Raw genomic sequence first — 16,690 nt, 5'->3', positions numbered from 1 at the left:
TCTGAAACACTTCTGGTTCCAAGCATTTTGAATAAGGGCTACTCAACCTGTACTTATAAAACTTCAGCCCACAGTATACGAGAAGTCTGAAAATTTGACAAGTAGCACAAGAGTTAAGAGCACAAGCTTTGAAATCAGACCAAGGATGGCGATACACAAGGGCAGGTGCTTTGTTTTGCTCACTTCCCCGGTGTCCAGGACAGTGCCTGGCACATAGCAGATGCTCAAGAAAATTTGTGCAATGAATGAAATCCCAGTTCCACCAAATACTAACTGTATGACTGTGAGCACATTGGGTCATCTCTCTATACCTTAATTACCTTTACTGTAAAATGTGGAATAATAATAGCAATTAACACAGAGATTGGTGTGATAATTACATGAGATAATACACATAAGAAGACTGCTTGGACTGTAGTAAGCTCTCAATCAATAATGCAAACATAAAAAGCCCTGGCCAATTCTAAATGAAGAATTTCCTCCTAGAATTGCATCTCTTTGCCCTTAGCTTTCGAAGTACAGATGGGTACTTTACCCATCAGGCACAATGCCTAGGGCCCATGAAAAGGTTTTATTTCTTTTAAAATCAGAAGCAAAAGGAATATAATAAAAATGAGTATGTAATAATAAACCTAGCCTGGATTATATTCATTGTTATACCAATGTGGTTATAAAACATAATATAATTTGTTTTGTTTTGATGAAAGAAAGGCCCCATGAAAAGTTACAATGTGTTCATGTTTCTTTCCATCATTCTATTCTTGTTATTCCAATGGATAATTTGATTTAAAACTTCATACATTAAGCTGCTACTGTAGATCAGACACTACCCTATAAAGAACAAAATCTAGAAAGAGTGGGAGGGGCTCTCTGCATTTGGGGTGCTCATCAGGCACAGTATTAGGTAATGGAGAGGCAAAGAAGGAGGGTGATAAAGAGATGGAATAATCCAGAGAGGACTATTGTTTCCTCAAAAAGCCGATGATGTGGGTGACTAGGGAGTTCCCAACACATGATCCCAGCATGATGAACTCTGTGTATCAAGAGGAAGGTGACACAGCACTGTGGCATCATATCATTTTTCCAAGTAAGGAGCATAAAGCTAAAAAATATTTTTTAATGACAAGACATGGAGCAGTAGAATCATGGTTTTCCTTCTTGGCATTTGTAATATATCATGTCAGAATTCATCTTGATTTTGCTGAATACCCAATAAATAAGCTCTGAAAGAAAAATAGTAGTAATGTGTAAAATGTGAATACATCAGTAGGTTTTTACTACATGAGTACCCTGATAAAATTTCAGCCATTTGGGCAAAGAGGAAAATAGAAGGAAATTATCAGAATTTTACAATAAACGTTCTGTCAACTTAGGGATGGAGTGCCATCAAAATCTAGCTGAGTTTATCTTTGGGTAATGGAATTGTGAGTTATTTTTATTTTATTTATTTTATTTTTGCTTCTCACTCTATTTTTTGTTTTTACAATGAACACCTGCAAATTTTGTCTCTAAAGGTCAATATCGTTTTTTGAACTCAGGTATAAAAAAATAATGTCACATATTGAGGAACTGAAAACTGGACATAAGCTAAGTTTCACCAATACAAGACTGATTAAATACATTATAGTGTAGCCTTAAACAGATATTAAAAATTATTATTTAGTCAGGATTTATTGATGTAAATCACATTCACAATATAGTGTTGAATATAATGTACTAAAGAGTATATATGGCATAATTTTTTTAAAAAAAAATTAAAAATATCTTTTTAAGGCCAAGAAAGACACACATTAAAATATCCGTAGCAATTTCGAGGTGTTGGAAATAGAGGTAATTTTTACTTTTTCTTGATATCTTTCTTTCTAGTCTTCTTTACAAACAAAATTTTTAAAAAACTACGTGTATGTATTTTTTTCTAACTAAGAAACATTTCCCCTGAACAACATTTCTCTAACTGAAATCCATGTGATTTTGAAAGAAGGAACAACAAAAATGCCATTGCCACAAATTCAACATCTCCAAGATGTACTGTCTTTCCCATCCAACCTGCTTCTCCTTCCTGCTTGACTTATTGGGACCATCCTTGAACTCACAAACCCAGGCATTTGTTACCCAAACCAAGTTGCAGTGAGTTGCAATGACTAAAAAGACCACATGGCAAAAGTGAGGTTATACTTAGGATGGGCTGAGGGGCCATGCATTCCAGGCAGGAAGAAGAAAATGAACAAGGGCTGGCATTTGAGAATATGCACATCGTCATTGAAAAACTGTGAGGAAACACGAGTGGATGAGTGGGGAGTTTGTGAGGCGTATAGTAGGAAGTAAGATAAAGTGGGCCAGATTAGAGGGTCTTAAATACCAGGCTGAGGGGTCTTCAGTTTATCCAGGAAATGATGGGGCTGTTGAGCTTTTGAGCAATAAAATGACTAAAGGTAATTGGAATCTTTGAAAGACTCATCTGAAGGCAGAAAGCAAAAAGATCAGTTTTACTGCTGCTGTTCATATCTGGGATGAGAAGAGCCTGGATTAAAATAATTAAAATAGCAGCAGTGGCAGAGGAAAAAGAGACAAATGAAAGACTCCCCAAGGAAATAAAATATTTACAATTTGGATTCAAGATGTCCATCTACCAGGAGTACACCTACAGGCTTGTCCCAACTCTGGGAAGAGACCCTCCCTGACCTCTCAGACATACAGCTGACACTCTACCATCCAACAGGGAAAACAACTGTGAAGCTCGCCATGAAGCCATCAGGCAGGTCTCACTGGGATAGTTGCCCACGGCCACAAGCATATTTGTCCAGGCACAGTTCAGAACATCCCAGTGAGCAGGTATTACTGGTGTGTTCTCCTCCTACCCAATTTAAAGATGAGGAAAATCATGACCAGGAACATTGAAATGACTTGTTAAAAGTCTCACAGCTATTAAGCGGCAAAGCTAGAACCAGGGAGGAAAATAAACTATTGAGCACCCATGGTGGATTAGGCAATGGGCTAGGCATTCATATACTTTACTGGGATTAATCCTCACAGTAACCCTAGGTGCTGTTATTATTCCCATTTTATAGATGAAGAAACTGAGGCTTACAGAAATTAAGAATCCCTCCCAAAGTAGGCAAAGAGATTTAGGGTTGGAATTCATGTCTGTCTGATTCCGAAGCCCTATGCTGTAGTCCACTGCTATACAACAAATCACACAAGGACAGAGGAAAAATTTAAAGACCACCAAGGGCAATGATCCAGCCCCAGTCCAAATTACTGGAGTAAATGAGCCGAGAAATTTCAATTCACTCGTCAGTATGTATAAGGATAGAGTCTGTTTTCCTGCTAATCAGCCTTGCAGTTTGGCCCAGACCTGTCTCCTAGCAGCTTTCTCTCCTCCAAGCCACATACAGGCCTGTGAAAAAATACTCAGTGGTGCTTGGAGTCACAGAAGGGCTCGACTTTTTTGATCGCGACAGAGAGGAACTCAGTGTTAGCAAACTGAAAGCAGAAATCCCAACTGCCAGAGAGATCCTTACACTTTGTACAATGCCTATTTCCTAAAAAACCAAGCAGTCCTAACTAACCGTCTGTTGTGACTCAACAGCAGAATGTTCTTTGGACAGACAGAGCTCAGAAGCTTCCAACAAAAAGTAAGATCGGCCCTTTGGAACAGCTTTTTCTCCCTTAGGGGTTGAAACTTCTGAACAGAATGCTTTAGTTAGGGTCAAGTTTCACTGGGACCTTAAATATAATTTCTTCTCTGTGGAGAGATCAGTGGATGAAGAAAAACCAGAGGCCTGGAAGATGCCGTGGGGGTTCCACTCATCCTTTTCCTGGTTTCACTCCTTTGCTACCTTGCAGGGGAGGGACAAAAACCTAAAACAGAGTTTATTAGGACTCTATTGTTTAGGTTTACACTGAAGTAAAACATTTGTTTCATATCTCACCTACATTTACCTAGTTTCCTGGAAATTCCTTTCATGATCCCACAGTCTAGCTACCCAAAAAATTAAAAACTAACCTCAGGTAAAATTTATATGAATGAAACGAATCTGGGTAGTGAAAGGTATTCTGTCCCAGCCTGTGGGGGTTTTGTATTCCTGATACACCCAGCCATGTATACACCATCCAAATTTGTCCACGCTTTTCCCATAAACCTCACAAGCAATGATCTGTAACCTCCACAGATAAATACCATTTTTTCACATCATACCTCTGATTTGGCACTCATATCCACACAGACATGTGGAGAGACCAGAGAACATTGAAAAAAAAATGTGTGCCTTTAAGAGAATGTTGTTGCTGCTTAATATTGCTGTGCATATTCCTCTCTCTCTCCAGCTGGTTTTTCAAGTCCCTGAGGGTAGGAACCATGCCCTGTGCATCTTAGAGCCCCCACAGAGAGTCTAGTTTGTTGTGGTAAGTATTCAATGAATAGGTTAGAAGATACAGGCTGGCTCAGAGAGCAGGTCAGTGACACAGCCAGGAGGAAGGAACGCCAAACACAAAGGAACATCTAAAACCTGAGAACAGGCCACTTCTGCAGTGCCCATGATAACGCTGAGTTGGATCTGATTTTGCCACTGAGTTCCAGTGGTACAGGCATAAAGCCCAAAGTGGTGTCAGGTGGCTGCCACAGGGAGATGAGGCAGCAGCCGGTTGGCAACTTCTGAACTGGCCGGAGTGAAAGGGGAGATGATTCAAAGGGAATCTCACTTGTCGCTCCAAGACCTGATATGCCTTGGAAACAATCGGAGAAGCTTCAACAATTACCAGAAGTCCTCAGCCCTTTGGTTGTGGGTGGCACTGATCTATGACACAGCCTCCAAGTCCTGGCAGGCTTTGAGAGGGCAGAAAGGACACTGCTGGTGCAGAGATTTCTATATTTAAGATGGTTGTCTCAGCCTCTGATTTGGAAACAGTTTGTCGTAGCTAAAGCATGAGTGCTTCTCTATGGGGTTGTTTCTTTGCAGTTGACACCCTACATTGAAAAAGCCATTTTTTGTTCTTTGTTTCAAGAGGTAGCCCATCTGGATATTATCCATGTTTGCAGTAATAATTATAAAACAGAAGGATTGTTTAATTTATAGTTAAGCAAAGAAACCGGGGTCACTGATCTTGGCTTTGAAATAGAGATTATTTCGAAGAGCACATGCTTGTTGCAAAAACATGCAGCATCTTATATGATGGTTAGTGGTAAGAGAAGATCCAGAATTTCTATAATGGAGGGGTTTAAGGTACGCATATGTTTGGAAATAGAGAAGGAGGCTGGAAGCTGCATTTACATGGTAACTTTCACAATATTGGGAAAACCTCGATTTTCTATACCAAGAGTGGAGTGAGGACTAAAGTCCCCCGAAGTACAATCATCATCCTTCCTACCCCTGAGGTGTCACTGCTTTTAGCTTAATGCTGCATTTCATCATGATTCTCAATCTTTCCCACTCCTTCCAAGGAAAGCCTTGTTTAGTTTTGGCATTTTACTCTGAAATGTTCATTTCAACCTATGATTTATGTAGCAATATGGGTTATTGTTGACTCCTCTCTTTTGAACCTACCCTCTGTGGGTTCTCCCATAGTCACAGCCTAAAACCAGGACCCCAACATCTCTCTCCCAGACTGTTGTAAAGACCTTCTGCCCTCCTTCTCATTTATCCTGTTGCTTGATGGACTTTCTTAATGCATATTTCAGTGTCACTCCCCTTCTTTAACAGTTCTCTGCAGTATCCAATCTGACTTCCTTAGCATGACATCTCTAGGCTTTTATGACCTGACCCTTGCCTACCATTCTTATAAAAATGAAAATAGTTCTTTCTGTTGTTGCAGAGGTTAATAATTTAATGAAGGCCTTTGTAACTGGTCTCCATGATTAGGGATTACTGAACCCTCTGCAGCACTTTGTAGCTGCCTCCCAGTGACTTCTGCCTCCAGGGAGCAATCTCTGGTCAAGAAATAATGACCACCACTGGAATCTGTTAAAAAATGAACTCTCTTAGGCTTTTCCCAAGGACAGTCGTATAAGGGAGGGTGAGTTCAAATCAGGGCAGGTTACATATGGCACTCCTTTCCCAGGTAAATATCTTTACCTTGGCAGCAGACAAAGGTTTACGAATATTTTTTAGCATTCTGAAAACTTTGAACAACCGAAATAGAAATAGCCAATCTAATTAACAGCACTATTCAGAAGCTGTTGACTCAAGGCCAAGCCTATTAAATGACAAGAGAAAGTACTCCTTGTGGGCCCAATTGAGCCCAGAACTGCTGAGCTGTTGATTCATGCTAAAAAAATTACTGGTGTACTTTACTTTGTACTTTGCCACTGAGGCCTGCTAGGGGATGTTTACTCTTTGGGCTTTGAGATCTATATTAATTTATTATTAAAGATGAGTGGGGTTGGTGGCAGGCAAACTCTGACGCTGAGGGAGAGACCCTAGTTGCCCTTAGAACCAGCCAAACTGGAAGAAGCCAGCCTTGGAGAAAGGCTCATGAAGATGAGATTTGCCTCCTGGGCCCTAGCCTCCCCTTTTGGGACCCTCCATGGCACCTCATCGGAGTGACATAGAGACAGGGTTAACACTATAAAGTCAACAGGCCTGGGTTCAAATCCCTTAAGATACATGGCCTAGAGTAGGGGTTGTCAAACTAAGGCCTGAGAGCCAAATCCAGCCTGCCACCTGATTTTATAAAGAAAAGTTTTATTGGAACACAGCCATGCTTACTCACTGAGGTATCGTCTATGACTGCTTTTGCGCTCCAGCGGTAGAGTCAAGTAGCCACAAGAGAGACCACACAGCTGTCAAAGATTAAAACATTTTTCACCTGACATTTTACAGAGTTTGTAGCTCCCTGACTTAGAGCTAGCGACTTAATCTCAATTTCTTTATCCATAGAATCCTGATAATAATATTCCAAAAGATTTTATGATAATTCTAATAGATGTAAAACAGAAATAAATAAGTACACTTGGAAAACTCTAAGTTAAACAAGGATGTGTGCTTTTACTACAGGCTCTCTCATTTTTTGTTTTTTGTTTTTTGTTTTTTTTTGAGACAGGGTCTTGCTCTGTCACACAGGCTGAAGTGCAGTCACAAGATCATAGCCTTGACCTTGACCTCTAGGCTCAAGCAATCCTCCTGCCTCCCACTGAGTAGCTGGGACTGCAGGTATGTACCACTAAGCCCAGCTAATTTTTTTTATTTTTATTTTTTATGGAGACGGGATCTTGCTATGTTGCCCAGGCTGGTTTCAAATTCCTGGTACTGGTTTGTGACACATATTCAAGTAGTCCTCCCACTTTGGTCTCCCAAAGTGCTGGGATTACAGAGGGGTGAGCCACCACATCCGGACCCTCTCAGAGTCTTTAAGAAGCCAGTCAGGGAACCTGGTATGCATTTCCCAAATTAATGTAAACTTGGAACCCTACTGTCATGAAGAATGTACAAGAGTTGTCTTCATACATACATGCATGTGCTTCAGGGATACACAAAGACTTCTAAGAGATACAGATAGAGTAAAATGAACCAGTTTCCAGATCTTAATTCCACATGGATTTGTTTCATAAAACTGACCCACCGAAGAATCAGCCTGCCTTCCCAATACTGTGGTCTTCTCCCGCTTACAAGACAGAGTCTGGCTCCACCCTTATCCCAAGTCTTACCATGGGGACCTGCACAGAGATCTGATTACTCTGGATTTCCCACTTCTTTAATGATAAATCGTGAAGTCCCTAGGGCCCACTGTCTTACACAGATTTTTGTTAAGCCTGAAGTTTTGCATTAATGATGTGTTTGGGGCCTGCTGATATGCTCTGAATTCAGAAACACATATTCTTTAGCCTATAACTGGAAAGTTTTCTGAGACTACCAAATTTTTTAAGATACATTAAGGAAAACCCTTGGGTAAAAATTCTACATCATTTATTTTAGATTTGGTCCTCTTATTCAACAAGCTAGTTAAAACATTTTATCAAGTCATATTATGAAATATTTATGTCAGTTGTGATCTACCCCCACCTGATTCCAAGTTATCAAATATTTGATCTTTGCCACTCCTATGATTAAAAAAGGAATCTTTAGACTTGTAATGAAAAATCTCAGATGTTAACTTAAAAATGTGTAAAAGGGTATGTGACTCCTCAAAATTCTTTTGTGAGGTAAGTGAGCAAAAAAGTTTGGAGACTTGTCTCTTGCAAGACTAGTTTTATCAGCACTCTCTTTGGGAAACACTAAATTAGACACGTATATGAAGAGTCCGTGAAGAAGCCCGACCCAACACACAGCAGCTGCTTAACAACTGTCTGTTCTCTCCTCCTGGTCTCTTCCCCAGCCAGTCTGATCAATACGTTCATGCTCTTTCTCCTCTCTCCAAAATGCCAACCTTGCTCCCAGCAGAGGGTTGATAAAATAATTTATACTAAGAGATGATTTAATTTAGGGTGCTTGCTCATAGATCACCCAGCACCAGCATGTTCACATTAGAGAGAATACAAGCCAATGGAAGAGGCAAGACAGTACTGGGGAGTTTCTCTGCTCTTGAGGTCAGGCCGCTGAAAGGGACCGCCTATTTGTACAGCTTTTTTTTTTTTTTTTTTTTTTGCAGGTGATTTTTCACTGGGATGAGTATGTGCTTTTTGGGCCCCAAACAGAATGCTTCATAAGAGCAGCTTCAAGCCTGGGTTCCCCCTCTGTGGACTGTGAGGCTGAGGCTGACAGTGACTTCCGGGCCCCAGGAGCACATTCCCTTTGAAAGGTCCCATGGGGGCCGTCTACCAGGAACACTTCTGCGCCTTCTCCCAGCACCACCCACGCTCTGCCAGCTTGTGGTATTTGGGGCTGTCTTACTTTCTCAGAAGTTAGAGAACAATCTGGAAGGGCCAATTTTGCGAGTTTTCTCTAACCTCAGAGATGAGATCAGTAAAACGATTAGCAGAGCACAAGAAATTCTGACACATCTACCCTTTTAGGAAAGCCCTGAACAAAAATCAACCCAAGGTGACAACATTCTCACCATTTACCTTCTGAACATGTTTACTGGCCTTGCACTGCCCTGTGTTCAGTTTGTGGTAGGGGCTGCTGCTTCCAAAAAGAAGCCCCCAATCCAGGAGGACTGCGCTCAGGTAACATTCCAAACCACCATCCCCAGAAAAGCCAGGAGGAGTTATTTTCTAAAAGCCTGATTCCTGAACTCAGAGGCTTTTGTATCCCATTATTACTCCTCCTTTAGGCTTTGCTCCCTTCATCCTAAGACTCTGTGTTGAAAAAACAGCAGGTAAAACTCTGTGTTGAAGAAACAGAAAGAGAAAATACCATTAAAATTGGCTGAAGTAATAGTAATAGTAATAATAATACGTATTGGTTCCAGTATCTGAAACACAGGGGTAATTGGTACATTAAGTCGGGTTTGATCCAGCAGCTCAGATAATTCACTAAAGTCCTCCCTCCTCCTTGCCACAACAAAGGATCCATCCTCAGCTCCACGTGATGTGGGGCTGCAGCCCACCCTGCCTCATGCCCTCCACCCCGTGACTACAGCCACTGTGCACCTCACACATTCACACTCCACTGCCCAGAGGAAAAGAGGCTTATCAAACGGAAAAGGAAAAATTTCTTTCCTAGAAGCCCTAGCCAGCATGTTGTTTCTCATCATCTCAGATTGGCTTATGCACCCATAAACCAATCACTAGATTAAGTCAACAGGGCTCACTCCTGTTATGAGGATAGAATAAACCCCACCCAAACCATGCGTAGACCCATTCCTTCCCCATCTTGAGACCAACTCCATGCTAAATAGAATACGCCTGGTCACAAGCATTATACTGACTGAACTTCTGAATTCTTGACTTTTTCCTTGCCATGACCCTTAAGATGGAGCCCCATCTTTGTGTCTCCCGACAGATGCCTTGCCTTCTAAACATCTGCTTCTTGTAGACCCAGTACAGGTCATTGATCTCAGACTACTGCCTTGATTGCCAGTGCATTGGGGTTGGAATTTAGGTTTAAGGTGAATAGTATCTAGTTCTCTCCTTTTATTTTTCCCATGGGCTTTTCCCCTGTAACAAAGCCCCAGCATTGGCAATCTTGAGTACAGGAGTGGTTGGGTGGGTAATGGGTCCACAGCCTCAGTTACCCTGACAACTTGGCATAAACGCAAACCATCCCAGTCTGTTCTGAACCAACCCCCTTTGATCCCTTCCAGTTAGTTAGCTGCCTGCTTCTAGCTCCAGCCCTATGATGAAGCGAAACATTGATGAGAAACATTATCTCCACTATTATATTAAGGGCTTCTTCAATCAAGCTAGCTGTTCGCTTTTCTCTTTAGGCAGCCCAATCAGAGGTTAGCTCTAACCAGGGTAGAATGGGAATCAGCCCAAAGTATGGCAAAGATCTGATTTACTGTTCAAGCTCCTCTGGAATCAAGGCAGAAAGTTACAGTAGCCTTAAAAGATCTGATTTATTGTTCAAGCTCCTCTGGAGGCTTATGTAGACTCCCTTTCTTTCCTGTAGGCATCTGGATTTAGGAACCTCTGCTTTTTTCCCTATCCCCCACGCCTGTGTGTACATGGCACGCCCTAGCCTGGACACCACTTCACCGTGACTTCCGTCGTTTGCCACATCAGAGCTCAGTGTGCCATGCTCACAGTTAAGGCTCCCTCTGACCTTGGTAATGGCTCAGCCAGCCCTAGGAACAGCTTGCTTTGTTTGTGCTGCTTCTTTGAGCCACATGACTGATTTGTCATTCAAGGTGCAGGTGCTCTGCTTACCAGCCTTAAAATCTGCCAATCCTTCCCAGCCCTGATCACTGGAAATCTACGTTAAAACAGCTGAGTCCTTTCCCATCTGAGCTCCATGACTGTCCCTTGACTTTGAAAGACACCCGCTCTCTCCTGGCACCCCAGGATTCTGGCAGCTGAAATTCCCTAAACCAGCCCCCTGTCTTTTCCAATCCTACACACTCCTCTTAGGTGAACCCCCAGCCTCAGTGAGCATATCCTGCTTTCCTCCCAGGCCTTTTCTGTTTTCCCTCATAAAAGCCACAACATCTCATTAAAACCTCATGGTCTACTTTCTTCCCCCATATTGCTATCCTGAAGCTGCCAGGTAGCCTGCTAAAGAAAAACATTTCACCCCTTCCACTTTACATCTAATGTCCAAGTAGTAGTCTTTCCTTTTGCCATTAACATATTTTAAAATCCAGTTTTATTTTTTTCACATGCAACCCACTGCTCAGGGATGCCCCAGCAGTCTACAAAGTGCAAGCTCCAGTCATGAAAGTGGGCTCTTGTGATAGAACTCCAGGGGATAGGCTAGCAGGAAGGGTGGCAGGAACGCATTTTAAAGGACTGAGGCATTGGGACAGGAGGCAGGAGACAATGTCCATGGAGGACATTAGGCCTGTGCCTAATGCCTGTGACCAGGGCCAGGATTAGAATCATCCGACTAGACCAGTGACCCCACTCCTGAACCTTCTCTGTCTGGTGCTCTCTGGGTAGACTAGAAATATCCTCAGACTTGTAGTGAACAGCTGTTTGACCTTCTTCTGGTGTCCCACCTCCCTTCTCCCATAATAGTGAAGATGTAAGAATCAAGGCAGAAAGTTACAGTAGCCTTGAAAATAGCCTGCCACAAAAGGCTGCCAGCCCCAAATGACACGAAACCATTTTCCAACATGGTTGTCAGTCAGCATTTACATAGCACTCCACATTTACAGATTGGGGAGCTGAGGGCAGTTAGTCATTCATATCAGCACAGAGAACAAGATGAGGGCTATGGGTCCTGTTTACAATTCTTCTTAAGATCCTGATTCACTGCCTGAATGAAGAAACCCCAACCCCATCTCCTTCAGGTGGAGGCCTCCTGCACAAGGGCAGGCTGAACCCCAAACTTGACATTGGCCCCTCCTGAGCTCTCAGCCCACAGCCAACAGCTTTCTTTTCACAGAACACTCTAGGTCCCCTCTCCTGTCATGAGCCCTAGCAGAGACAACCAATAAATCAAACCCTAAACAGGTGAGGATGCCAAGCTCTCTTGAACATTCACAGATCAATGCAATTATGAGCATCTTTGTACTTCCAACTGACTGCTTCATTATTAATGTGAAATTAAACCCATTCTGAGCGCTTACAATCTGATAAGTGTTCTATAATTGTTTTTACTGATATTGCCCTGATATTGAACACCTGGGAACAGATATAATAAACACAGGAGGTTGCAAATCTTAGCCATGATTACTTTCAAGTTGGAAAAGTACGGATCTGGATGTGGCTTTGCCAGATGCTTGAGCCACTTAAATTCTCTCAGCCTCAACTTTTGCATCAGTAAAACAGGGGTAATTATGCCTTCCACCTAGGGTTGTTGTGAAGACAATGAGGTAAGATTTGTAAAAGGCCTAACATAACATTTGAAAATGTAGCACATCCTCAATAAATAGTAGTTAGTATTAATGTGCTACATTACGATGGAAGTGCAGGATAATCAGAAGATACAGATAAACAGAGCAACTCTTAAAAGCTCTCTTTTTCTTCCTTTATGCATTTAACAGTATTCACGGAGCACCTACACTGTACCAGACATCATTCTAGAAGCAGAAAATACAGCAGAGAACAAGACAGGTAAAGCCCCAGCTATCCTGAAGGTTACCTGTGAATGGCAGGAAAATAATAGAGAAATAATAGTTAATAAAGATAATTTCAGATATCCATAAATGTTGAGAAGAAAATTAAACAGAGTGATATGATAGACAGTGATTGCTGGATTCTAGAAAGAACCTCTATAAAGGATCATAATTGAGGTAATACTTGCCAGGAGAAGCCGTAGGAGTAGAGAGGGGGCCAGGTAGAGGAAACAAGTGCCCACGCCTGAGGTGGGATCAAGCCTGGCTGGTCAGGAGAACTGAATGAGGACAAGGGTGTCTGGGGCGGTGAGAGAGAGATGGGACGAGATGAAGTTGAAGGTCTAGGCAGGGGATCTGAATTCCTATCCCAGCTCTGCTACTAGCAAGCTGTTGGGCTTTAAATAAAGATTTTAAACTCTTGAAATCTCTCAGTTTTGCCATCTGAAAAATGAGGGGAAGGGGTTACCCTTGATCATTGTTAAGGTCCTTTCAACTCTGACTGTAATATAGACCAAAAGCACTATTACTCTTCCTATGATGACAATACTGCAGTCAAATATGACTCTCTTACAGATTGTCTAGTCTTGTTTGCAAGTGTCTATATTGATCTTTAGGCAAGAGTTACCTGTAAAATTAATCAGGCACCATGATGTAAAATCCTTTATTCTGCTTATGTCGAAGTATCTTTTGGATTAGTAATGGCCAAAAGATCAGCTGGCCATAGACAGTTTTTGGTTCCTGGTGGCAAAATACTAGCAGCTCACATATGGTCCCAGGAACCTAGTTTTTAAAGTTTATTTTAATCGTTCTGTATTGTGTCTTGACCTTTTTTCAAGCAACTAAAGAGCATGTATCAAGTCATACAACTGAGTCTGGGAAAACTTTAAGAAACTTTCTATTTTGTTTGATAGCATCAACTTGCATAGTAGGTTATTCTGAACAGTTAAAACAAGTGTTAAAACGCTGTTTGTAAATCATTATCATCTTTTTTTAGTCCTCACAATAGTGATTTTATTAAATTAGTTGCTTTATAAAACATTGCAGATGTCATAATTGTTAACATAACAATTTACCAAACCGCAGTTAACTGGTGCAATGTGCTGAGCACGTTTTATAAAGGAAAGGAAATGCCAAAATCCTGGTAAAGTTGTTCCATTGTGGCCTAAGAGAACAAAGATTTGTTTCTCAGACACTTAAATCAGGCAGATTAAAAACAGGTAAAGAGTTTCCCTCCCCAGTCTGAAGCACTTCATCAGTAGAAATAGCCTGATAAATTACTAGACAGCCTGCACTCAAGAGATTCCACAACATGTAATGCAATAATGGAGAGGTTTACCTCCTTTAGCTTCAAAGTTGGAGGGTTTTGGCCATTTTAATTTTATATCAAACTAGTGCTATAGTTTGATATAAAAACTATAGAGTGAAGATATCAGCCACAGTATCTTCACTCTGAGATAAGCAGTCTTCTTCACAATGTATTTTTAATATCCTTACGTTCAATTTTAAGACAAAGCAATTTTAATACTAGGTGCACATCACATGCCCTTGCTGCAAGCTGGTTTTCTTGACAAGTTATGAAGTAGTTCAAGGAGGTATGGTTAAGACTGTATTACTGAATGGTGCTGGTAAATACTACACAATTTTTTTTGTCATGTTGCAACCTTTTATTTCCAATTCAGTGACTGCTGCTATGAAATCAGACAGCAACAATGACAACATTATTAGGTTCGTTTTGAACTATGATTTAGTAGCCACTGAGGTTCCCAATTTTAACCCCTTGGCAGCAAGATCCAAGTTCCCTCATTTGCACATTAGCACCTAAGTGTTGAGGGGTTAAATAACCAGCACAAAAGATACTACTGCACTTCTAATTGTAGCATTTGGCAGAACTGAAAGGAAAGGAAGTTGTACTACATGTTCAAGGGATTGTGGGCAACACAAAGATGACACCAGGACGGGAGGCTGAGGCAGAGAATTGCTTGAACCCGGGAGGCGGAGGTTGCAGTGAGCCGAGATCACGCCACTGCACTCCAGCCTGGGAGACAGAGCGAGACTCCGTCTCAAAAAAAAAAAAAAAAAAAAAAAAAAAAGACACCAGGAAAAGATAAAATGTCACATGAAGTCTTCATAGTCTTGTACATATACCTCCATCATAACCACCATAATCTGCCAGATCATCTTTCATGGTGGCTTTTATCCCTCTCCAGGAACCACACCTTTCTTCTTCTTTTTGGTTTTTCTTGCTTCTGTTTTTACGGCAAAGTACAGTCAGTGAATTGGTAATCTTTTTCAAGTTATCAATTTCCAATGAAATACACACATCTCGAACTAAGATTTCCAAAAAAAAAAAAAAAAGACATCATATAGTGACTTTTCATTTTGTGTAATTTTATCTTTTAGTAACTTTCCAAACTCTGTAAAATCATCTCTTGAAGATGGGTTCATAGCATCTATTCCATAAACTGTATTATTAACACCAAAAGTTTCCTTTGCTAATTCGAGGTCTGACTCTTCCTGTAATTTATTTAGCCCCAGTTTATCTGCTAATTGTTCTTCTGGTGTTAGCACTTTAGGTTCTTCAGGTTCTTTTAACCTCTTTTTAATTTCTTCTTGCCTTTTCTTCTGTTGCCGTTCTTTCTCTTTTATCTTCTCTGCTGTTTTTTTCTTTTCTGAACTTTTTACCTCTGGTTTTACTTCTGCTTCTTCTTTTTTTAAGTCTTGATCGTCATCCCAGTTACCGTTGACGCCCTCGTCTTAGTCCTCGCCTTCCCAGCGCTCCCCGCCAGCAGTGCCGCCGCCCCACACCTTCTGCACTGGGTCTTCCACGGAGAATGCATCCGCGTCTCAAGAGTCGGAGTCCCCCGCCGCCGCCGCCGCCATCTTGAGGAGGGTGTGAGCGCGGATTGAGGGGGAGAGCTAGCGAGGAGTTAGCGCGGCGAAGGTGAGTCACTGGGTTTGCTCAATCTTTATCATCTTAAATGTTCAAGCAACTCTGACTGTAGTGCACGCCTTTTCTCTAGGGATTTAATATGCAGTAGTTGGCCACCAGAGCAAATGTACATTTAGGAAAATGACAATTATCCACCATGGTCAACAGTGACGTAGATAATTTAAAGTCACCCAGTGTGAGAACTGAGTGAAATTCTAAGCCATCAGGTCAAGAAGGTAGGTGCTTATTCTGAAATGGCTCTAGTATAACAGATTTGCACCCCAACTATTCTGGTCAAATGAGTAACTAACTCTCCTGCTTTGTTTTTTAAGCACTTATAACTTCTTGGGTAGACCATTCCAGAACTTAAAAAACAACTTTCCAGTTCTTTCTTATTTCTAACCTAAGTCCTTTACATTGCTTTCTAGGTTATTTCCTCTAATTCTGTCATATATGGAGAAGGGTAAACTGGTGGTTACCCTCAGCGCATTACACTTTTTGATATGGTTTGGCTCTGTACTCCTACCCAAATCTCATGTTGAGTTGTAATCCCCAGCGTTGGAGGTGGGGTGTGATGGGAGGTGATTGGATTATGGGGATGGTTTCCAATGGTTTACCACCATTCCCTTAGTGCTGTCTCATGATAGAGTTTTCAGGAGATCTGGTCGTTTAAAAGTGTGTAGAGCCTCCCACTTCACTTTCTCCCTCTTTCTGCGGCTATGCTTGTGTCTGCTTCCCCTTCAGCTTCCGCCATGATTGTAAGTTTCCTGAGGCCTAACAGCCATGCTTCTTTTACAACCTGTGGAATTGTGAGTCAATTAAACCTCTTACCTTTATAAACTACCTAGTCTCAGGTAGTTCTTCAAAGCAATGAGAGAACGGACTACTACACTTTTAAAATAAATAACAATGACAAGCAACACAGTGTTTACTAATCTAGGTTCTTTACAGATTACCATTTAATTCTCACAACAATTCCATCAGATAGATAACTGTTTTAATCCCACTTTTCAGGTGGGATAACTGAGGCACAGAAGCTAAACACCAGCTAGTGAGAGACACAGCTGGGATCTGAGCCCAGGCCCCTGTCTCCAGGATCTTTGCTTCAGCCACTGCACCATTTTGCCCCTCCCATAAGCAAATTCTCCATCTGGGTTGCTATTCACT

The 16,690-nt window shown here is 41.5% G+C and overlaps 1 pseudogene; it reads right to left on the bottom strand.

Moving 5' to 3' along the window:
* Nucleotides 1–13,603: 13,603 nt before the first annotated feature.
* LOC737608 (eukaryotic translation initiation factor 3 subunit J-like) lies at nt 13,604–15,477 on the bottom strand (annotated as a pseudogene).
* Nucleotides 15,478–16,690: the final 1,213 nt, after the last annotated feature.

This window comes from Pan troglodytes, chromosome 2 (genome assembly GCF_028858775.2).
Source record: "Pan troglodytes isolate AG18354 chromosome 2, NHGRI_mPanTro3-v2.0_pri, whole genome shotgun sequence".
NCBI lineage: Eukaryota > Metazoa > Chordata > Mammalia > Primates > Hominidae > Pan > Pan troglodytes.
This window is presented reverse-complemented; position numbering and strand designations above follow the sequence as displayed.